Here is a 25648-nt window from a genome sequence, read left to right on the forward strand (position 1 = left end):
AAAAGTGGGCAAAGGACATGAACAGACACTTCTCAAAAGAAGACATTTATGCAGCCAAAAAACACATGAAAAAATGCTCATCATCACTGGCCATCAGAGAAATGGAAATCAAAACCACAGTGAGATATCATCTCACACCAGTTAGAATGGCAATCATTAAAAAGTCAGGAAACAACAGGTGCTGGAGAGGATGTGGAGAAATAGGAACACTTTAACACTGTTGGTGGGACTGTAAACTAGTTCAACCATTGTGGAAGTCAGTGTGGCGATTCCTCAGGGATCTAGAACTAGAAATACCATTTGACCCAGCCATCCCATTACTGGGTATATACCCAAAGGACTATAAATCATGCTGCTATAAAGGCACATGCACACGTATGTTTATTGCGGCATTATTCACAATAGCAAAGACTTGGAACCAACCCAAATGTCCAACAATGATAGACTGGATTAAGAAAATGTGGCACATATACACCATGGAATACTATACAGCCATAAATAATGATGAGTTCATGGCCTTTGTAGGGACATGGATGAAATTGGAAACCATCATTCTCAGTAAACTATCGCAAGAACAAAAAACCAAACACCGCATATTCTCACTCATAGGTGGGAATTGAACAATGAGATCACATGGACACAGGAAGGGGAATATCACACTCTGGGGACTGTGGTGGGGTGGGGGGAGGGGGGAGGGATAGCATTGGGAGATATACCTAATGCTAGACGACGAGTTAGTGGGTGCAGCGCACCAGCATGGCACATGTATACATATGTAACTAACCTGCACAATGTGCACATGTACCCTAAAACTTAAAGTATAATAAAAAAATAAAATAAATAAATAAATAAATAAATAATAATAAAGTTATACTTTACCTTAAGAAAAAAAAAAAAAGAATACTAATATATTGTCTTCCAGAGGCAGGGTTTTCTGCCACTTAGTTATTTGTTAATGACATTTTCGATATATAGACATTTTAATTCTTTATGTAATCAACTTTACTTTTAGATTTATGGAATTACTTTTTGCCTAGCAAGTTTTCTCCATCCCAGTAGAAACACGTGTATGCCAACTTTATAGGATCATTTTTACATTTAACTTTGTAATCCGTTTAGAGATTTTTTTATAGTGTATAAAGTTCTAAGTAATTTTTTAAAATTTACTTAGAATAGTTGAATAATTCATTATTTCTCTATTAGTTTGTGGTTCTTTATCGAACATTAAATTCTAATATATAATATAATCTGTTTTTAGCCTTATGATTCTTGCCAATATCACATTCATTAATTAAAATAGTGCTATAATATATCTTAATACTGGGTCATATAAGTCTTCTGGATTACTTTTCCTTTTCAAAATCTTCTTACCTGTTTCTGCTTGTTTATATATTCAAATGAACTTCAGATTATTTTATTTCTAAATAAATCTCTATTGAACAAAGAAATAATTTAAAAGTATTCAGTCTCCCATACAAAGACATGATCTTTCCTCTTTCTTACCATATGTTATTAAAGTTAAATTTTATTTTATAGGTCATGCACATTTCAAGATTAATCAGTCAACAAATATTTAACTAGTGTCTGCTGTGAGAGTCTGCAAGGCTATTTCACTTTTGTGCATGTGCATGTGCACACGTGTGGATCCACATCCACACACACACACACGTGGATGCACATCCACACACACACATCCACACACACATGTGTGGATCCACATCCACACATACACACACACACACACACACACACACACAGAGAGAGAGAAAGCTTGGCATCTGAAATAAACCTTCTGAGATTTGGCCTTTGCAGGCAGATAAATGACTCTCCTCAATTCAATGAGAGCATCCTTCCAGTATCTTTTGGTAGATGACATTTTAATCTCAATGCCTTTCACCACTGTATTGATTCCAAGATGGCAATGGCAACAGTGAATACCAAACTTTCCCAATAGCTGACTTCACTATGCCTTCTATGGTTCAACTAAGGGTTAAATGGTCAGGTGCCCATTTGAAGAGTCTCAGCCTTTTCACTCTGCTGAAACAATATAATGGACTGAGACAAAAACACTAGTAAATAATCATTACTGGGATCTTTGAGGGGGCCTAATAAATCCACCCTTATTCCCTGCCTGATTTATAAGCCAACTGATAAAATATAAGTAAGCAGATGGACAACTTTATCAGGCTAAATTGAGGGTATAGCCCAGTATGAGAGCCATAATGAGCCCCTCAGCCTTAGCCTCAGCCTCAGCCTCAGCCCCCTATAGTTCAGCTACAGAAGGAAGGAGGGAGAAAGGAAATGTCTTTTTTTCCCTGGGAATTTTGATAGATTATCTCAACCTAGAAAAGTGGGAGAATGGCTATCACTTTACACCCAAGTTAATTTATTTCCCTTGGTGGGAGGAGTAAAGAAGGCATTCAGTGAAAAAAATTTCCTTCCTTGTGAAAACCAGGAGGGAAAAGAGGCAGTCCCTCTCAGTAGTCAAGGTTAGGGTCAGGAACTACAGCTCTGCATGTAATCTCACCCTGAGAATTAGGCTTGACTTTATTGGGCTGATGACTTATGTGTTCATCAAGTATTTATGTGCCTACCCTGCACCAGGGATAGTTCCAGGCACTGTCAGGGGAGGGGCAGTTAACTCTGAAGACTGAAGACAAGACTGAAAGTCCCTTGGAGCTTGCAGTCTAGAGGGGGGAAATGCAGACCACAATGGAGAAAGCAAAGAGAAATGTTAAGCCAAGAAAAATACAATAGGATGATAGAAGGAGATGGGGCATAGGGGTGGGGCTTGAGTCTGGATGAGCCTCCGAGGACGTGACATTAAACTGAGGCTTAAAGAATGAGGAGAAAAAATCAGCCATGTGAAGCTCTGGAAGGATAGGGCTCCTGGAATATGTAGCAGCTGAGTCCTCAAGGTAAGTACGATCTTGGACTGTCTTAGGAATGTGGATGACAGCTGGAGGTTGTGTGCCAGGGGGAGAAGCTGCAGGACCGACCACAGTGCTCTCCTGAACTGCTCCCTTTTGAATTGGCAGCAACGGTGCAGAGAGGAGATTTGCAGGGTCCTCTGACAGATTGCCAAGGCCCTCAGAGGCTGGGGCTCACTGTGATCAGGCATGGCATTTCCATTGCAACAAGTACCTTTGGCTTAAATCTCCACTTGTTAAAGGAATATGTCATTGAAGTGATCACTTTTGCTTTAGGTAAGCCTCTATGAGGGAAAGCAAGCCTGCTTGATCTGGAGGTATGGAAATGGGTCAAAATTAAGGCCCCAATCTAATCTCCTAACACCCTTAACACCTAAAACTTATGTCAAACCAAGACCTCTCTAGCAGCCACGAGCAGATAATCCCACTACTGTTTATGCCGGGCGCTTGGGGATACAATGGTGGATTAAAAAAAAAAATCTGGTCCCTGTGCTATCTAGCCTAGAGTCTCATGGAGATGATAGATGCTAAGAATAATTAAATAAAACATTGTTTTTGCCTGGTTAGGTTTACTCCTAGGTATTATATTGTTGTGTGGCTATAATAAATGGAATATGTCCCCCATTTTATATCCTAACTGGTTATTGCTAGTTGTATTAATTTGCTAAAGCTGCCATAATAAAATACTACAAACTGTAGGCTAAAACAGTAAAAATTTATTTTCTTACAGCTCTGGAGATTGGAAATCAAAGATCAAGGTGTCTGCAGGTTTAGTGTCTTCAGAGACCTCTCTCCTTGACTTTCAGTTGAGTTGATGATTGGTTTCACAAAGGGATTTAGCAAAGGGGAAGCCATTAGTGACTTTGACCAGAGTAGTTTTATTAGAGTGGTATGAGGGAAAGCCTGACTGTAACGTATTTAAGAGAGAATAGGATGAGGGGAATTAGAGAAAAATATTATGAGCAATTCTTTAAAAGAGTTTGGCAAAAGAAATAGAGCAGTAATTGAAAGGGGAAATGTAGTCTGAAGAGGGATTTTTTTTTAAAGAAGTATGTAAAAGTCAACCTTACTGAGGTATAATTTGTATGGGATAGAGTGTATCAATTTTTTTAAATGTTCATTTTTTAATTGACAAATTAATATTGCATATATTTATCATGTACAACATGATGTTTTGAAACATGTACACCTGGTGGAACAGATCAGTTGAGCCAATTAACATGAAAATTACCTCACATACTTATTTTTTATATTGAGAACACTTAAAAATCTACTCTCAGAGATTTTCAGAAGTACAATGCATTGTAATTAGCTATAGTTACCATGATGTACAATAGATCTCTTGAACTTATTTCTCCTATCTAACTGAAATTTTGTATTCTTTGACTAATATCTACCCAACCATCTCCCTTACCCCTGGTGACCACCATTCTATTCTCTGCTTCCATGAGTTTGACTTTTTTAGATTCCACATATAAGCCAGATCATGTGGTATTTGTCTCTCTGTGCCTGGCTTATTTCACTTAACATAATGTCTTACAGGTTAATAATCCATGCTGTCACAGATGACAGAATTTCCTTTTTTTAAAAAAATGGCTGAATAGTGCCTTCCATTGTGTATATAAACCATATTTTCTTTTCCATTTGTCTGTTGATAGACACTGAGGTTGCTTCCATATCTTGGCTGTTGTGAATAGTGCTGCAACGAACATGGGAGTGCAGATATTTCTTCAATATACTGATTTTATTTCATCTGGGTATATAACAAGAGGTGGAATTGCTGGATCATATGACGGTTTTATTTTTTATTTTTTGAGGATTTTTTTTACCTCCATACTGTTTTGCATAGTGGCTGTACTAATTCAAAATGAATTCATTTTGAGTGTCCATTTAGATGAGTTTTGACAAAGGTATATGTCCGTGAAACCACCACTATAATTGGGACTGAGAATATTTACATCATCTCCAAAAATTTCCTTGTCCTTCCCAGCCAATTCCTCCACTGCAGACTCAGGCAACCACTAATCTGCTTTCTGTCACTATAGATTATATTTGCCTTTGATAGAATTTTGTTTAAAAGGAATCACACAGTATGTACTCTTTTGTGTCAGGATTTTTTCATTCAGCATTTTTTTTTTTTTAGTTTTATCCATGCTTTGGTTTTATCCATGCTTTTAGTGTATCATAGTTTATTCCTTGAATTTACAGGTAGAATTATTTTGTCTGAATACACCACAATTTGCGTATCTATTCACCTGATGATGTACATTTATGTTGTTTCCAGTTGGGGCCATTATGAACTAAGGTGCTATGAACATTTCATGTGTGAGCCTTTGTGCGGACCTATATTTGTATTTCTATTTAGTAAATACTTTCAGAACTGATTTGCTGGATGAAATAGTAAGTGCCCATATAACTTTGTAAGAAACCACCAAATTGTTTACTATTCATGTCAAAAGTATATAAGCTTTCCAGTTGCTCCAGATTCCTCTAACATTCGCTATTGTCAATCTTTTTAACTTTAGCTAGCCTAGTGGGTGTGTAGTTGGTATCTCATTGTGATTTTCTGTTTCTTCTTAAAGCAGTTTTGTAATATGAAATTTGCAAGGAATTTGTTCACTTCATCTAAGTTGTCCAGTTTATTGTTCTAAAGTTATTTATAATATCCGTTTACTCTCCTTTTTGTGCCTGTATGGTCTGTCATGGTGCCCTTGTTATCATTTCTGATATAGATTTGTGACTTCAATCTTTGTTATTGTTGATTATGATTAGTTTAGCTAGGGTTTTATCAAATTTAGTGTTTTCAAAGATATAACTTTAGACTTTGTTCATTTTCCTTATTTTTTTTGTTTGTTTTTTATTTTGTTGGTTTTGTCCTCATATTTGTTATTTTATTCCTTCCATTTACTGTGCACTTAATTGGTCTTCTTTCTCTAGCTTACTAATGTGGAAGTTAAATAATTGATATTTTAAGATTTTCTTTCCTAATGTAAGCATTTAAATTTATAGATTTCACTCTATATACTGTTTTAACTGCATTCCATGAGTTTTGACATATTGTTTTCATTTTCATTCAATTTCAAAAAGTCTAGTTTCCATTGTGATTTTTTTCTTTGACTCCTATGTTATTTAAAAGTATGTGTGTTTGTTAATGTACACATTTTCCAGGTTTTTTTTCTGTCATTGATTTTCATCAATGCCATTATGTTCAGAGAACATATTGTTATTATCTCAATCTTTTAAAATTTATTGAAACTTTATTATGGCCCAGCATATATCTTAATGAATGTGTCCTTAAAAAACAAACGTGTGTTCTGCTGTGGTTGGAAAAAGTCTTCTATAAATGTCAATTAGATCAAATTTTTAGTATTGTTGTTCAAGTCTTTTATATCCTTACTGATTTTCTCTCTACTTTTCCTATCTATTACTACGACAGCAATGGTGAAATCTCCAGTTATATCTGTGGGCTTATAAATCTTTCCTTTTAGTTCTGCCAAATTTTGCTTCAGATAGATTGAAGTTCTGTTATTGGGTGTATATTCATTTAGGATCGAGGTGTTTTCATGGTGAATTGATCATTTTGCCATTTGTTATTATTGACTTTTGCATAAAGATTTCCTTTTATTTTTTATAATGTAGGGCTACTATTGATGAATTTTCTCAAGCTTCTCTGAAAAAGTTCTTATTTCACCTTCATTTTTAAGGCTATTTTACTGCATAGAGAACTATAGAAATCATTTTCCCCTTATTCTTTTAACAATATAATTCCATTGTCTTCTGGCTTGCATAGTTTCTGATGAGGATTTGTATGTTGATTTTCTTTGTTCCTCAGTGCATAATGTCTTTTTTCCCCTATGGCTGCATTTAAGATGTTTCTTTTTCACTTATTTTTAGCAATTTAATTATTATATGCTTTCGTGTGTGGTGTATGTGGTATATGTGTGCATTACATGTATTTATTCTGCTTGAGATTTGTTGAGCTTCTGAAATAATGGGTTTAGAGTTTTAGTCACATTTGGAAACATTTTAGCCCTTATTGCTCTCATCCCCTTTTGAGACTCCAGTTACATAGATATTAGACTGCTTGATATCACCTCAGAGGTCTATGAGGCTCTGATATTTTTTTTTTAGCCTCACAACTCTTTGTGTTTTATTTTAGGCAAATTCTATTCTTAGGTCTTTTTTGTACAATATAGAATCTGACGTTCATCCCATTCAGTAAAATTTTTACTTCAAATATTATATTTTTTTATCCCTGGACATTCCACTAGGTTCATCTAAATTTATTCCATTTCTCTCTTTATTATGCTCATGTTTTTCTACAAATATTTGTATGTAGTCATAATATTTGCTTTAATGTTTTTGTCTACTAACTCCATCATCTCTGTTACTTCTGCACTGGTTTCAATTCATAGATTCTCTCCTGATTATCTGCACATTTTCTGTCCTTTGGCATGTCTAGTAATTTTTAATTGAATGACAGGCATTGTGATGCTATCTTATTGAGTGTTTGGATTTTGTTGTCTTCCTCCAAAGACTGTTGAGCTTTGTTTTAGCAAGCAGTTAAGGTTCTTTCAGGTCACTTTGCTCCCACTGAAGCCTGTTTTTAAACTTCACTGAGGCTAGGATGGAGTAGACTTCACTCCAGGGATGGCTCACCTCCATCACTAAGGCATACTTTCTCTGGTACTGCTACTAAATGTTTTTGGATTTTGTTTACATCAAAATATGAGTTGCTTATTGTTCAGTGGGCTCTTTCATGATATAGATGTGTTTTATTTTAGCTCTGTTAAATGGTTTTTTATTATAGTTAAATTAATTTTTATCTTCCACCCCTCTTCCTATTTTTTCTGTTCTCTCCTTCTTAAATGCTTATTATATAAACGTTGAAACTTTGGATCTTTCCTTTATACTCTAAACTTTTATTTCACATTTTTCATCACATTTCTGTTTACATTGTGTTCTGGGAGAACTCCTTAGTTTAGTCTTTGAGGTTGCTAATTTGCTCTTCATCAGTATTTATTCTGGTATTCAGCCAGTCTCTTGAGTTTGTTTCAAAGATCATATCTTTTTCATTTTTAAGATCTTGAACTAGTTCTTTTACATAATAGCTTCTTTTATTTCATAGATGTGATATGCTCTCTTACCCTTTGAGAATATTAATTATCCTTTGTGAATGTTTTTTGTTTATTTGTTCTTATAAACTGTGTATTCACAAGAGTTAGCTCTTTTATTTTTTGAGCTTGCTGCTTTTATCAGTGTGCTCACTGATTCTGGGCTTGTATTTTTTTGCATTTGCTTTTTATTTTTATATGTATGCTGTTGTTTTTTTACTGTAGTTATTTCCAGTTATTGTAGAGGAGTGATAGGTTGTTCAGCTGGGCAGCCCATCTTTTGGATGAGTGGAATTGCTTCTTCGTTCAGGGTATAACTAGATTCTAATGGGACTTTCCTGTCTTTAGACTGAAACACTCAAATTTCTTACTCCAAACTCAGAAGCAAAAGTCTGCTACTTCTGTCTTCTCTCCAGTTAGGAATGAGTGGAGGGATAGAAAAAGTCACCCTGTAGATGCTCTGAGTACAGTGATCAGGTAACTCATTTCCAGAACCTGTTTCTCATATACATTGCTTCTGCATTTAGAGTCTGCAAAACCTACTTCCAACTTTTACAAATGTCTTCTCATGTATAATTACAGAGTGCTGTTTACTTCCATCAATTCATTCCTCTCTGCTTTCTATCTTTAAAAGATTTCTGAACAAATTTGTTCTAATGATTTTTGTTTTGTTTTGTTTTGTTTTCTGGAGTGGTTATTAAAATTTTCTTAATTTTTGTCTGTCATTTGATGATTAATATTTGAATCTCTTCTGTATTTTTATCTCTCCTTCATATTTATTTTTTGGTTACTTCTCTGTTTTCTTAGTAAACTTTGCAAGAATTTTATGTTCCACATTGTTGATTTCAAATAACCAACTTTTATAGTTGTTAATTTGTAAATTTTCCACTTTCTGATTATTTTATCTTCTTACATTTGTTTTCTTATTCTCTACTTCATTTTTGAAGTTCTGTTTTATTTACTGTCTTAGCTCATTTGTGTTGCTATAATAAAATATCACAGACTGGCTAATTTATAAAGAACAAAAATATATTTTCTCACAGCTCCGGAGCTGGGAAGTCCAAGATCAAGGTGCTGGCAGGTTCGTTGTCTGGTGAGGCTGCTCTCTGTTTCCAAGATAGCATCGTGATGGTGCATCCTCTGGAGGGGAGAAATGCTGTGTCCTCACATGGCAGAAGGCAAAAAGGCAAATATGACAAATTGTCTTCCTCAAGTTTTTTTTATAAGGACCTCTTACCGCATTTATGAAGGAAGAGCCCTTATAGCCTCATCACCTCTTAAGGGCCTCACCTCTTAATACTGTCACATTAGCAACACCTGAATAATGGAAGGGACATATTGAAATAGGAAATGCCACATTAATTTGTCTTGTATTCCAGTTTTGATATCTAAGACTATTTCTTCAATTGTTTTCTAAATTATTTTTAATGGTAGTTTAGCTATTAAGTCAAAGAGGAAATGAGAGGGCTCTGTAATCCCTAAAAAGCTTTTTGGCTTTTCTTCCTGGAAGTCTCAGAAAATATCTCATTGATTCTGATTGAGTTTGTGCTCATCTATGATATGTACTTATCTCTGTGCCAATTATTCTGGTCAGGGTGATGAGAGATAAGACAATCCAGCTTGGCATAAAACGTATGATTGATAATGGTGGATGCATAGTTTCCCAAAGACTGTTTCAAGTGTGGTTTCAATGGAGAAAGAGAGGAATGGATTCTGGATCCTAACCAGAAATATCCACTAGAGTAAACATCTATTTTCCTTTTTTATTTTATTAAGAATGTCATAATGAAGAGCTAAGGGCTGCTACACTATCTTAACAAAAACTACTAATGATACAGAAGTTAATGACAAAAATAATCTTATATTTGCCTATTAATTTAGTCTTCAAACTCATTTTCTTATTTGACCATACCATTCATGAAATAATTAGGACTTATATTATTGTTTTCATCTTGCAGATATGGAAACTGAGGCTCATAGAAATGAAATAACTTCTCCAATGCTCCACATTTAGCATGCTTGGGAACTATTTCTAGGGCTGGCCAAGACAGAATATTTTTCAACTGCAAAGTCAACTAAACACCATTTGTCTTCTTTACCTATACTCTTAACAAATTTTTCTCATTTTAAAATTGCCATATAATTTTTGGTGCCAATTACCCTATTTTGAATTGCCAACAAAGAAAACCTATTATTTTCAACATATGCTTGCTTTTTCTTAGGGTTAAATTATATATAGCCCTAACCTCATAATTCTGGTTAGGCTGATGTGGGTAAATACTGTGATATTCTTTTCAATACTATATTTGAAGATGCTGTTGCATTGTGTATAATTTTTCTTTTGTGTTATTCTCTATTTTGTAGGTTCAATGGTTTAAAATCTTACCATCTTATTAACCAATTCATGTAGGTTGCATTCAGATTAGCTAGTAGTGCTTTCTGTAATCTCACAATTTGGGAACAATATCAATCTCTTAACATTATGACTTCCTAGATTTCTGCCTTTTAGCAGAAGCAAAACATTTTTAGATTGAACCTTTTAAGCAAGATATATGCTTGTTTTTCGATACTTTGATGTTACAGTAGTAACACAATTTTCATTAAAGAATAGATGTGTCAACTCTTTTCTTTAGGCCTTTATTTTATTTCTTGCACTTAGATACATTGTCCTATATAGTAGTTGGAATTTCTAGTAGCTTCAGAAATGGTGTTTTGGAGTTAGTGTAAAACTACAAATCATTCATAACAAATGTCAAGATTTGATGCTCAAGTTTCAGCTTAACACCATGACCAGAATTATTTTGTTTTCTTGTTAGAGGATTCTAGCCAAACTCAAAATAGCAAGGACTACATTAATATCTTGGAAATAGTTCCTGTTTTATCATACCAGCTCTGATTGTATGGTCCTCTTTTTCTCCTCTGAGAAATATTAGAATGTATTTCATTTAATCTGGCTCAAAAAATTTATATTTGAAGTGTCACAAATTTTAAAAATCCCTAATAATATGGAAGGAATCAGGAATATGGGATTCAGCTTTAAGCTTAAAAAAAGTGTTTCATACTCCGTTTTTTTTGTTGTGTTTTGTTTTATTAGAAGAGATGTCTATTTCTTAGGCTTCATGAATCTAAAAAGAGAAATATGATACACTAGAAAGATTGCTGGCTCTTCGTTTGGAAGGCCTGGCTGTAGCATGGGCTAACGGAGACATTGGGCTGGATTCTCGGTTTTTCTGAGCTTATTTTTTCAGCTTGTTTATAACCTCAAAAAGTAGTTGAGAGAATAAAAAATGAGACAATATATAAAGAAGATGCTTTGGGAATCTCCAAATGCAATGCACTGTAATATTAGGCTTGTGTGAGCTTTGTGTGTGCTTCAGGTCTAAGTGCAAATAAAGCTTTAGCTGCCCACCCAGGAAGGGATCATGGGAAGAATTCCTGAAAGAAGGGTCCCTTTCTTAAAGAAAATTCTTTCCATCTGATGTCCATTTAGAATTAGTCAAGACATGCCCCAGTTCTATACTGTGGAAGATAGCATCGTCATAGCTATGTCATGTTCATTTCCTGTCTTCTCTCTTTGCTTCCATGGAGTGATATTTTGGAAATTCTCAAATTCTTGCTTATAATTCTGACACTCCTTCAAATGCTGGTATATCATCTTGAAGTTACCATGTATCATGGTAATCAATTGGAAATGTGATTGTTATCAATACAATGGTAACGTGTTTCTACCAATATGATGGTAATGTGTTGTTACCATCAGTTGATAATGTGATTGTTACCAGTACAATGTAATTTCTTATGCTGATTTCTGAAGTATTTAAAATGCCTTTTCTCTTCTGATTTTATTTATATATTTGTGATTACTTTGAATATGCATATCAAAGATACAGTGTCATTCAGAAGGTTTATTTCAATTAATAATCTTAGTAGCTTCATTATGGAAACATGTAGCACAGGTAACTACTGGGCACTGAGAATACTAAATCAAATAAGAAGGAGTCTTCAGGCAACTTATAATCAAACCAGGAAAGTGGAGACTCATACAACAAACTCTGATAGAATGTGACAGGAGTGGCCAGGCACAGTGGCTCACACCTGTAATCCCAGCACTTTGGGAGGCTGAGACAGGAGGATCATGAGGTCAGGAGATTGAGACCATCCTGGTTAACATGGTGAAACCCCGTGTCTACTAAAAATACAAAAAAATTAGCCGGGCATGGTGGCTGGCGCCTGTAGTCCCAGCTACTTGGGAGGCTGAGGCAGGAGAATGGTGTGAACCTGGGGGGCAGAGCTTGCAGTGAGCCAAGATCATGCCACTGCACTCCAGCCTGGGTGACAGAGCGACAGAGCAAGACTCTGTCTCAAAAAAAAAAAAATGTGACAGGAGTTACCGGTAGTAGTGCTCTACATAGAGTAGAGTGCTCTAGCTTCTGTTAGACACCAATGTGCACTAAAAAAAAAAAAGATGGCTAAAGATAGGGTGAAAAGATCTGACATTTAAACACATTCATTTTTTTCTATTTATTTAGAGCAGAGTTCACAAACTGGTGTCTATAGACTAGATTTGGCTTGCATATGTGTTTATTTTGGCTTACAAAATTTTTAAAAAATTTGAGCCAAGATGAAAACATTAAGAGATTTCACATGGAAGTCAAAATTCCCCAGTTTCTCTTGAAAAAATGTTAAAGATTTGGTAAACATTAGTCCTGCTTCTGTATAGGACAGCAGTCCTGGAGATGAGTAGAACCTACCTGCCTGCCTGAAACAGGGCAAGTGCTCTCAATTTCACGACCGGCCAAACTGCTTCCCACACTGGCCTACTTGCTCTGCCTGAAACCCCTGGCAGGCTCCACCTCAGCACCTTTGCACTTGCTGATCTCCAGCCTGGAACCTTCTTCCCCCAAGTATGGCTCAATCCCTCATTTCATTCTGGTCTCTGGTTAGAAGTCATCTCCTTATAGAGGCTGCCCTGACTTCCCTATCTACAAGGACAGATTGATCTCATCACTATCCCTTTACTTCCAGGCACTTACCACCATGTGGCATATTATGTATTTTTAATGCATTACTTATGTATTAAATATGCCCCTCTGGTGGAATACACACTTCATGAGAGCAGGATCCTTATCTGTTTTGTTTACCATGGTATTCCTCCCACCTACTACAGTGTGTCACATAAAACAAGCACTCAATAAATATGTGTTGAGTGAATGTTGCTCTTGCAATTTTATTCAATTCCTGAGCATGGTGGAGATGGGGATCAGAGTAAATGGACCTCTGGTTTGCCCTGGCTCCTACAGCCAAGACTGCAGAGTAATATAGTTTGAATCATTAAAATTTTATCTGTAATGTTGTATACACAACACATATGTGTTATACAATCACCCCTAAACCATATACACAAATTTAAAAGTCTGCATTATATATGGTATGGTCATGATAACTATTCATATTACCTGAATAGTGAATAAAGAATCTGCTTGACTGTGTGCTGTGAATTCATGTGATTTGGGATTTGCAAATCCATTTGGACCAAGCTGAACGTCTGAGCATCTTGTTGTTTCTTCATAACCCCTTCAATGTGTCACTCGCCTACCGGCGTATTGTGCAGTTTTAGTTCAAGTCATATTAAAACCACAAAGTTATGGGGAGGGAGGTGGGGAAAAAGAGGTAGAAAATAACTCTTCTCATGGCTTTTTGTTTCTAAATTCTCATATTTCTTGTAGAGCTCCGCATTGGAAGTAAAAATTTGTCAGGAATGTCAGGCAAAAGAATCTATGAAACTTTTGACAGGATAGATGAGAAGGAAATGGGCGAGGGAATATTTTGAGTCCAGATAAGTTTTACCACAATGTAAAAATAAGCTCTCATAATCCCCCTGTCCTCACTGTGCCCTCAGCAAGTGATACAAACATGGAAAGATGTATGTCATTCAGCGAGTCTCACACTCTTAGGAAGAAATACTAGAGGGAGTGAGGGTTCCTCGGAAACTCTGTGCACCTATCTGTCACCAGCCTGGCCTCTGTGATATATGGGTGTACATACATGTGGGTGTAGCTGTGTGTGTGCACTTATGTGTGTACATGTGTGTGCACTTAAGTGTGTATGTGCATACACATGTATGTGTGTATCATGCACCTGTGTGTACACTTATGTGTGTACATGCATATTGTATGTGCACTTACGTGTGCATGTGCATGTGTGTATGCATGTATGCATATGCCTGTGTGTACATGTGTGCACTTATATGTGTATGTGTGTATGAATGTGCACTTACATGGGTATGTGTGTATGTGTGTACATGTGTATGCATATACCTGTGTATATGTGCATGCACATGCATACATGTGTGTATGTGTGTACTTATGAGTATATGTGTGTGCATGTGTATCTGAGTACATGTGCACACTCATATATGTATGTGAGTACATGTGTTCACTTATATGTGTACGCATGTGCACTTACATGTATATATGAATGTGTGTGTTGTGTACATGCGTGCACATGTGTGTACATGTCTGCACGTGTGTGAACGTATATGTATGTATATGTATGTGTACGTGTGTGCATGTACCTGTGTGCATCTGTGTGTGTGTACATGTATGTGTGTATTTCCCAAACAACTAAGATATATTTCATTTTGTTGCTTGGCAAATCTGCCTAATTCCTATTTATTCCCAGTTCTCTATTTGCATTTTCTTTTCTTACAACCTGAAGGAAAAAACATGAATTCACCATCTATGTACAGGGTTTTGATTAACCCAAATCCATGCTTTCTTCCCCATCTATGACTTAATGTCTCCCAACTGTGCTTTTCTCTCTGTTTTATAATTTAAAATTTTAAGGCGTTCTCATTTATCCAGAAAATGTTTATTGAGTGCCTACTAGTTGCAGGCAGCAGGGACACACAGCAGAACAACAGAGAAAGCTTTTGGAGCACTTTCTATGAGCTGAGTAAGCTCCAAGGAGAATTTTTACAGGTATGGTTGAAAACTCCAACAAAGTAATATGTTGAGAAAAAGTAAACACATGATGTTCCTTTCCTGCAGAAGATAGGCATTTAATCCTGGTGTTTCTGTGGAAAATGTTACTGTAGGATGTATCTGGAGGTATGTATGCCAATGGTTGTCTATCAAAATAACTACCAGTTCTAGCACCAGAGAAGAATGTCTAGGAAGAAGCCAGGACCAGATGTTTCTTCATGACGTGCATAAACACCACACAGGGACACGCTAATGTATTTTATTAGCCTTTCTTCCTCAGGCAGAGAAGCCTGACCCTGAGATGTAGGAAAGGTTATTCCAACATTGTATAGAAAAATTTCAGCCTCTCTTGATGGCTAAAGTTGGAAACGTAAACACTGCTTCAGAGGCCAGCTGAGTAGGTGGCCCCCTGGGGAAGAAGGGTATCTTTTTATAGAGGAGTTTTAATCAGCAAATTATTGAGATGACATAATGTATTGTTTTTAGCTGAGTTCTGTGGTAGAGAGTGGGTAGGAAGAAACCACAGTACTGTAGGAAAGTTATTGTTACTCAGTATTTCCCAGATTCTTTTAAATCAAGATTGGGGCGGTAGTTCCAGTAGCAGGAAGACTTGGTTTTTGGAAGAGATTTCTTTGTTCCTCCATTGGCTGCATAACTGGGGCCTGTTGGGGCCTCCAGTCAAGGCTGTGGATGTGGAAAGGGAGGTTCTGAGACACTTGAATTTCTGATTAACTCTGTTAATAGAAAACTCTTATTTGTTTCCATGTGTGGAGTTAAAAATATTTCCAGGAAGTCTGTTTACCTACAGTATTTACTAGGAAATACTGTTTAGAAACTATGATGGAGCCTTTGTTGAAGGTCAAAGATCTTGCACCGCTGGATGTGCGCACAGCCTCCTGTATGTGAGCAATGGAGATCTTGACAATGTGGTCTAAATGGATAGCACAGGACAGTCTATAGATGTTGGATTTTGGATCAAATCCCTCATAAAGCCTTGCTCACTGCCTTTTAGGGGTGCTAATAATTAAGGTTTTGGGTAGCTGTGTGCTCGTTCTGCCATGAACTCCTTGGGAAGAAATTCTTAGAGAGGTTACTTGCAAAGTTACCTAATAAGTAAGTGACAGGGGAATGGTTCAAACCCAAAGCCTTAAAGATCAACAACTCAAAACAGTCCCATCCTATACATGCATAAAGTGACCTAGAGAAGTGAGGTGAATTGTTCAAGTCAAAGGAATAGCCTAGAAGCAGAAATAGGCCAGGACTCTGTCTCCCAGGCTAGTGTCTTGCCACTATACTATATATACAGTGGGACATAGGCAACCCAGTAGGGTCTCAAGAGCAGACTTGGGACAAAGGGAACCCTACCACATCAACTGCAGCATGAACAGAGCCTGGTCCCTCCTTTGGAAAGGGCTTTTCTCTCTTAGCTGTCATTTATTTGACCCCTGCTACAACCAGACTCTGTTATCAGGCTATTTACTTCTGTGATAGCTAACCCTCACAACAACCCCTTGAGGTTGTGTTATCATTACATTCGCTTCATAGATGGGTAAGCTGAGTCCCATTGCTGTTATGGAACTTTCTCAAGGTTGCACAGGTGGAAAGAGACTGAGCTAGGATCCAAACCTTGATCAGCGAGGCTCAAAAACTATCCTCTTTCCACAACAAACAGTGGCCTTCACTGTTGCTTCTGGCAGGGGTGCTGGTGCCCTGGGCAAACATCTCCTCCCGCCCCACCCCAGAGATCACTGCCATGCTTGGCCAGGTGCCTGGCACCTGTGAGCATGGAGCCAGCTGCAGCTAGACTCTGCAGGCATCAGAGGGCCGGGCTGGGTGGGCATGTCACTCCCGACTGTGTGAATGAATGTTTGATTTGTCTTAGCTCACCATTGGGTGGAGTCCACTTTGGGCAAAACACTTAGTGGCTGAATAAACAGTTGGAGCATCTTGGAAAGGCTGCACAGGCTGGTGGTTTGACACCGATTTTGGCTGTTTGGAGAGGTGCCACTGAAAGCCAGCCTTGACCACTGGTGCATTATTGAGAGACCTTGCCTTCTTTGCCTCACGCTGTCCTAGTTTCCCTAGAGGTCAACTGAGGACAAAAACAAAACAAAACAAAACAAAATCCCTGTTATTTCTGCTGAGTCTCTTCTCCAGGCTGAGGACAGAGGCAGGAGACACCTCTGAAATGCTGGACAAAATAAACTACATGCAGCCAAAATGGAAGAGGCTTCTTGAGAACGTCCCACCTGGGAGGGTGATAGAGATGGACAACCCTGGGCACAGATGAAGGAAATTCTTTCTGTATTCTTGGACACCCTTGTAGCTGGCCTGTTGGAAGAACTGTCACTTTTTATCACCTCAGGGGCTGGGAGAGAGGCTTTGGGAAGTGAAGGCTGATAGCTTACACTGAGGAGTCCCTTCCCTGGCTAGGATCTGACGTGGGATCTCAGAAGGGCATGACTGATATGACCACGAGCCCACAAAATGTAGAACAAAAGGAATCAAAAATGGAGTTTGAATCCTGCTATGTTGATGTTGGAGACACATGGACAGGCAGTGTTCCCGATGGGCAAAACCAGCTCATGATATGGAGGAAGTTAAGGAATCTCTGCTGCAAATTATTCAAACTTAGAGTGTGGCCATCAGAGACTAATTCATAGTATTTTTTTTTTTAAGATGGAGTCTCACTCTGTCACCCAGGCTGGAGTGAAGAAGTGGCATGATCTCAGCTCACTGCAGCCTCTGCCCCACTGGGGTTCAAGTGATTCTCCTGCCTCAGCCTCCTGAGTAGCTGGGATTACAAGCGCCTGCCACCATGCCTGGCTAATTTTTGTATTTTTAGTAGAGACAGAGTTTCACTATGTTGGCCAGGTTGGTCTCGAACTCCTGACCTCAGGTGATCCACCTGCCTCAGCCTCCCAAAGTGCTAGGATTACAGGCATGAGCCACCATGCCCGGCCTAATTCATAGTATTTTTTCATTAGTCATATGTGTATCAATTATAAAGATCTAACCTATCATATGTGCATAGATTATAAAAATCTAATCTAATTTTTATAATCTATGCACATATGAAAACTTGCAGGAGATCCCAAAATTGACCTTGAAAAATGTCTCTGATACAGTAAATGATTTTTGGCTGAATATATCAAAATGATTTTCTTTGATTGAACCAGGCATTTGGAGATTCAAGATGGCTGGTGGAGTAATCAAGTGCCATTGGGTTTTCATAAAAGTAACAAGCAAGAGACAAAGAGGATAAGGCCATGTATAATAGGCGTATGGGAATGTATTTCTCCTAAAAATGTTCCAAAGGAGAAGCAACTTTGGAACTTGACACCTGCATCATTGATTTTTAACATAGTCTCTTTTTCTACTCCCTGTTGATCTCTACCCAAATACAATAATCACACTTGAGTAAATTATTTCTCAAACTGTCTTACAAAGAACACTGCAATTACTGTGGAGCTGAAACATTACTGACAGACGTAAGGGACGTGCTGTTGTAAGTCACCTGGGAAGGTGTCTAAACAGTTCAACAGCTTAGTGTGATTAATGAGCAATGTGGGAGCCAACAGTAAGGCAGAAGCTGTGAGTCCCATTACTTTTCCTTAATGCTGGTGAGCAAGAAATGGGGACAAGCTTAGATTTAGGAAGTAGGATTAGGGTCTGGATAATTTATAATTTATCATAATTAATCTTGATAATGGAGCCCCACTAAGAGTTGTATCCTCTTCTTCAACTATGTGCCAACTTAGAGGTATCTTAATTGAGTGAAAATTTGGAAGGGATAAGAGAAAATAGCACAAAAATAAGTGTTGAAGACTTCTGGGGAATAAAAATCCATTATTCAAGAGGACTACAGCTACTTCTTTCTTGTCCTTTCAGAGTTCAGCTTAAATGACTATAAATAACCACTCCCCCCAGCCAGCGGGCCTTTCTTGACCTCTGGAAAATGTTAGTCTCTCCTCTTCTAATTCCATAGCCCTTGGGACTTTTCTTTGCAATACTCATCACAATTGTAATTCTGCAGTCACTTGTGTAATTATTTGTTTGATCTCCCTCTCTCATGAAGACAAAGACCATGTCTGTTGTCTTCTCCTCTACATTTTTAGCTCCTAACACCATGTCTGGCACACAGTACGTATTAAATTTTGTATTTTATGTCTTATGAGTGTTTGAGGTGTTCAGAGAGATATATTGTTCTGATCAATTTAATGTCTTTTAAAGGCTATAAATTTCTCTAGATGAATTGTTGAAACTAAGGATATGTATTTTTCTGAAGTCAATTTTGGATTTCTAGATGAGAGTGCCTATTTTATAGCATTGATCAACTCAATTATACCAGATTTATATTTTAGGAAGAGAATTATATCAAAATTAGATTCCTCTTTTCTCGAACCTGTCAACAAGCCTCCATATTTTCTCATAATGAAGATTTATAAAAATACCACTGGGGAAAACCAAAGAATGATGGTCATTGAGTCTGCTTTGTGGGTCATAACTAAAGAGTCTTCACTGTAGTTCAAGGTTCAGGCCATATCCATGTACTGTCTTCCTGTAAGCAACAATGCTGGTACCAGATTTTGCTAATTTAAGGATAAATCTCCAGAATAAACGTCAAAGAACCATAAGTCAACAAATAAGAAAAAGACATAAAATTGACAAACTGAAGAAAAATGTGACTTTCCTCCCTGCTCTCTCCCACAACATTGAAAACAAGGTTTTGAAGGCAAGTTGTTAAAATCAGGTGAGAGCGTGAACTTTGACCTTCCATATGTGGTCTGAGTCTAACTCGATGTTTTCTCAAAAAGCATTTATAAATCCACAGAGCCAGTCTTTAGCCATCAGTATCTCTTGCTTTCTAAATGCTCACTTCTGTTATTTGCAATAATTTGCATTCATTTGAAAAACCAAACTTGAATTTTGTGTAGCCCCGAGATTGTGTTTCTGAAGACTCAGAACATGGTAGATTTGCTTGGCAGATTTGCAATTTAATGAGAGGGAAAGAGCTGTTAACTCCACAGAGGTGGATATGTGCCCATCGCTCCTCCCCACAAGCACAGAAGGCTGCGTTACAGACAGGAGAGAGGGCCAACTTGCCCCCCGACCAGTACCATTCTTAGACCTGAGCGAGGCTGTGCCTGTCTCCCTCAAGGGCTTTCAAGACAATCACTCCTAAATTACAAGTGACCCTATCAATCCATGCCCTCTCTTGTAGGGTCCACCCGATGTAGTGACATCAGGCTCTCTCAGGTCAGTTTTAAGCTGCCGAGGGTGAGGGAAGGATGATCCGTGCGTGAGTGGGACCACTCTTATCACTCTGACCATAGGACCCTCCTAACCTCCCTGTTGGTGTCATGTGTGGAAAGCATCCATACAGCCGGCACTGAAAGAGATCACATTGCAGGAATGCAGGGATTACAGCCTAAAGAATGCAGAAGATATGGCTGGAAGATGTGTTGTTCTACATTTACCCTATAAGATTCTGAACAGTAAATTTAACATGACCAGAAAACAAATTGTTGTCTACATTTGCATACATACTCTGGGTAAGATTTACATTTGTTGTCATCATCCATGAACCAAGCACAGTAACAATCTTGGAAAGAGACATCGGAAGCCAGTATTCACATGGATGGTGCAGCCTCCTTGTTATGGTATCATCAGCATCAAATAAATGCAGGGGCCAGGAGATCTAGAATATTTCCATATAAATAGGCTCTGAAGATCCATGGCCTTGTAAGTAATAACAGTGTGGCTACATTTTTCCTCATGGTGAAAGACATGAAATTAGTCAGGGCATTACTGAAATAAAGAACCTAAAGAGATAGTTCCTGGACTTGAACAGAAAGAGGTGGTGCCTGTATACCACCTCCACTGATTGGACAACAAAATAACACATAAGTAACGCTTCTGCACCCATTACAGAAATTACTATATTCACAGGGACCTATGATTTTGTAATACAATTTTTATTGAGGTTAAATTCATACAACATAAAATTAATGATTTCAAAGTATACAATTCAGTGGCATGTAGTATATTTACAATGTTGTGCATCATCACCTTTATCTAATTCCAAAATATTTTTATCATTCCCAAAGGAAACCCTGTACCCGCCAAGAAGTCACTCCCCACTCTCTCTTTTCCCCAGCTCCTGGCAAACACCACTCTGCTTCCAGTCTCTATGGATTTACCTATTGTGGAAATTTTATATAAATGGAATCATGCAGTACATGGTCTTTCATGTCTGGCTTCCTTCACTTAGCATATTGTTTTTGAGGGTCATCTATGTTGTGGCATGTATCAGGACTCCCTTTCCTGTTTATAGCTGAATGATATTTCATCGTATGGATATACTATGTTTTCTTTATGCATTCATCAGTTGACGGACATTTGGGTTGTTTCCACCTTTTGTCTATTGTGAATAGTGCTGCTATGAACATTCCTACACAAGTTTTTGTTATTTTGAATATGTGTTTTCACTTCTTTTGGATATATACTTAGGAGTGGAATTGTGAAGTCATATGTTAATTCTATGTTGAATCATTTGAGGCCCTGCCAGACTGTTTCCCAAAGCAGCTGCACTATCTCACATTCCTACCAGCAGTGCACAAGGGTTTCAATCTCTTTACGTCCTCACCAACACTTGTTATTTTCCATTAGGTTTTATTATAGTCATCCTAGTGGGTGTGAAGTGGTATCTCATTGTGGTTTTTACTTACTGGAATATATTTTTAATCAAATCATTTATTTAGACATGACCTGGTAAAAAAATATTTGACCAACATGCCACATATCCTAGAAACAGTTTAAAAGAACTCCTCAGAGAATCAGTTAGGAGATAGGCTTCCCCTTCGTCATGTCTTGAAATTCTTAGCTTGAGAGGAATTCATATATTAGATAATATAGGTAGGAGTATTAAACATATAGTGTCACACTGGGAAAGCATATTTTGGGATACTGAGAGCTAGTTAGAAATGTAGAACCTCACCCTGGACCTCCAGAATCAGAATTTATATCCAAATAAGATCTCTAGGTAAATCCTAACCACATTTAAGGTTGAAAGGTATTGAGAGTTTCCTGTCTTACTGTGAAGGGAAAGAGGGTAGGTCCATGCCAGAAAACCCTTTACAGGTGCAACGGAGAGTATTCAAGCTTAATAAGATACAGGTGCTGTATGTAGCACTAGTGCAGTGGTTTTCCAATGTGGCTGACACTGAGGATCTTGGAGAGCTGTAAAATTCCAATGCCTGGGTTCCACTCCCTAGAGATTCTGGTTTAATTTGTCCTGGGTGGAGCCTAGTCTCAGGACTTTCAAAAATTCTCCAGGTGACTCCAATGCACAGGCAAATTTAAGAATTGTGTGAATAGCATTAACTGAGTGAATCTAGAAAGAATTCATAGAGATGGTGATTCTTAAAATAGGAAAGAGCAAATGGAAAATGGGAAGGAGCAAGATTTTGCCATGAGGGCAGAGAGAGGCAGAGGAGTGAGCAGTGTTGCTAGAATAGGACAGAGATTAGGAGCCAGGGCCTGTAGGAAGAAGAAATCACTGACTGAGAACCTTGAAAGCATTAACTAGAGTTTTCATGTTTTATGAAGGACAACTGGGAGCTTTTGTAGGCTCTTAGAAAGGGGACTCAATGATGTTCATTGCTGTTTGGAAGAGAGAATGCCAAAAACACAGAAGTTGTTATAATACAGGATATGACCTAGGGCTTTGAAAAGAAAGAGGCAGAAGATGGGTATAAATAAGATTCCCACAAAGTTTAGGTATGTGGTTATAACTGATTAACACTTCTCTACCTAACTTAAAGCTTTTGCTAATTCAAGAAAGGATTGAGTATTCTAAGTATCCATAAAGAATCATTCTGATGCCAAGCATGGTGGCTCATGCCTGTAATCCCAGCACTTTGGAAGGCCGAGGCAGGAGAATTGCTTGAGGCCAAGAGTTTGAGACCAGCCTGGGCAACATAGTGAGACCCTGTCTCTTAAAAAAATAAATTAGCCAGGTGTGGTGGCAGGTGCCTGTAGTCCTAGCCACTTGGGAGACTGAGGCAAGATGATCCCTTGAGCCTAGGAGTTCGAGGCTGCAGTGAGTTATAATCACGCTACGGCACTCCAGCCTGGGTGACAGAGTGAGACCCCACTGCTAAAAAAATACATTTTCTTTTTCTTTTTCTTTTTTTTAAAGGCATCCTGAGTGTATGGTTGCCTCAGAAACTTTGTATACCTATTACAGTTATGGTTTACTGACAGTTAATTACTTTTCTGAGTCTGTACTATTCAACAATTCAAGTCTGAACTTTTCTTCATTCAACGAATGTTTATTGAGCATGTGCTTAGGATGTTATAGAGGAGATTCAAGAACCAAAAGTGCTTTGGACCAACTCTGTGGTTCTCTATGGGGACAGTACCCACTATGATGGGCATTGGAAATGTGGGGGGTGTTTTTGGTTGTTGCAGTGATTAGGGTGAACCATGGCTCATGCTGGGTGCTGGGGTGGGGGCTGGCCAGAGATGTTACATGACTTGCTATTCCCAGAACAGTCCTGCATAGTGAAGAATGGTCTCTTACCATACACATTGTCCAGGTGGAAACTTTTTTTAATGATCTGAGCTTAGGACCTCAGTCAAATATGTATAATTATCTAAATTTAGAATGTAAATTCAGATATAGGTATACACACATCTATTTCTTCACAATTTTAGTACATATAAGACTTTTCAAGAATGATCCTACTGTGTATATTGAGGGAAGATAGTGCTTTGTTTTATTCAGCGCTTTACCAAGAATTGTTTACTCTTTTCGAAAATGACGTCACTGATAGCAATGCTGAACCTAGTGTTTAAGACAATAAATTTCTGTTGTTCTAAGCCACCTTGTTTGTGGTGCTTTGTTATAGCAGCCCTACCAAACTACTATAGTGCACAATAAATGTTTGTGGCTTAGTGAATGAATACATGGATAAATGGTAGCAGCAGTAGGGACTGGGTGCTCAGCATGATTATTCAGGAAGTCTCCCAGAAGTGCCTACCTCTTCTCTGGCTTCCTAAAAGTTTGTGGCTACCCATCCAGGAAGCAGAAAAATTTATATCAAAATTATTAGACAAATTCTTCCTAGAGAAGAAACTATTATTTTTGTTTTGACCATTTGATTGCAAAAAAGCAACTAGAGTGTAGTCAGGAAGATATTGAGGTGAAATAAATGATATAATAGTAACTAACACTTATTGAAATCTGATTTCAGATATGATTCCAGTGTTTTAAAAATATTAACTCATTTAATCCTCACAAAAACTCTCTGAAGTAGGTACTCTTCTTATTCCAAATGAGAAACCAAGGCACAGAAAGGTTAGGTGATTTGCCCAAGGCTGGACAGCAAGGAAGTGATGAAGCTGGGGTTTCAACTTAGGCAGTCTAGCTCTATTGCCTAAAACAGTATCTCGCTGTGTATACTAAGGTTAGAATATTTTAAAATTTCCTTGTTGAAACCAAGAGAGAGAAGATTGGAAATTTGAGAATGGGTGCAAATAGAGAAGATGAGAGCAAGTGAATAGAGAGAAACAAAGGAAAGAGGCAGAAACAGTCTGGGATGGATAATGATCATGTCAGCTGTGAGAATGGAAATTTTAGGCACGAGATGCCTAATTTTCATTGTTTTCTGTGCTGTTTTGCATTGCAGTTGCTTGCCTGACGTCATAAAGCCTGTCTTAGTTCATTCCTGCTGCTATAACAAAATACCTTAAACTGTGAAATTTATAAATGATGGAAACTTATTTTTCACAATTCTGGTGGCTGGGAAGTCCAAGATCCAGGCATCTTCAGATTCTGTCTGATGAAGGATCACTTTTCACTTTCGAGGTGGTGCCTTGTCGCTGCATCCTCTGGAGGGAACAAATCCTGTGTCCTTACACAGAACACGGTGGAAGGGCAAGAGGGCCTGGCTATGGCCCTTTATAAGGCACTAATCCCATCCATGAGGACAGAGCCCTCATGGCCTAATCACCTGTCAAAGGCCTTACCTCCTAATACTATCACAGTGGGTCTTAGGTTCCAACATATGAATTTGTGGGGGACACATACGTTCACACCATAGCAATCCCCAACCTTCAGTAAAAGTCTGTAGCTTTGGGGTAGATGGGTAGGATATTCAGTGTAAGGTCATGTAGTACAGAAAAGAGATGGCACATTCCAGAGGTAAGAAATAGACAAGAGAAAGGGAATTCAGAAGCAGGAATAAGAGCCAGAAGTGACACTAGGGAATTCAGGAGCAGGAATAAGAGCCAGAAGTGACAGTAAGAACCCAAGCTCCCCAACCTCTGAAATGCCAGAGATACTGCATAATAAGCTGAGCTTCCCAGAAGCCAATTTACTTATCCATGAACAAGACGCCCCTAACCTGTTGGAACATGTAGGAACCCCAGTGGATGGTAAATATATGTACCCACTTAGAAGGAATGGAACAAAGCTAGCTTTCTGACAATGGGCACACGTTTAGTCTGATAAACCGGGCTTGGGAGACAGGCAGAGGACAGGGACTTGGGACAGAGTGGTAGACAAGGAATGTGAGTGAGTCAAGGTGGGAAGGCTAAGGGAGCCCTTTGGGTG

Source organism: Gorilla gorilla, chromosome 14 (assembly GCF_029281585.2).
Source record: "Gorilla gorilla gorilla isolate KB3781 chromosome 14, NHGRI_mGorGor1-v2.1_pri, whole genome shotgun sequence".
Lineage (NCBI taxonomy): Eukaryota > Metazoa > Chordata > Mammalia > Primates > Hominidae > Gorilla > Gorilla gorilla.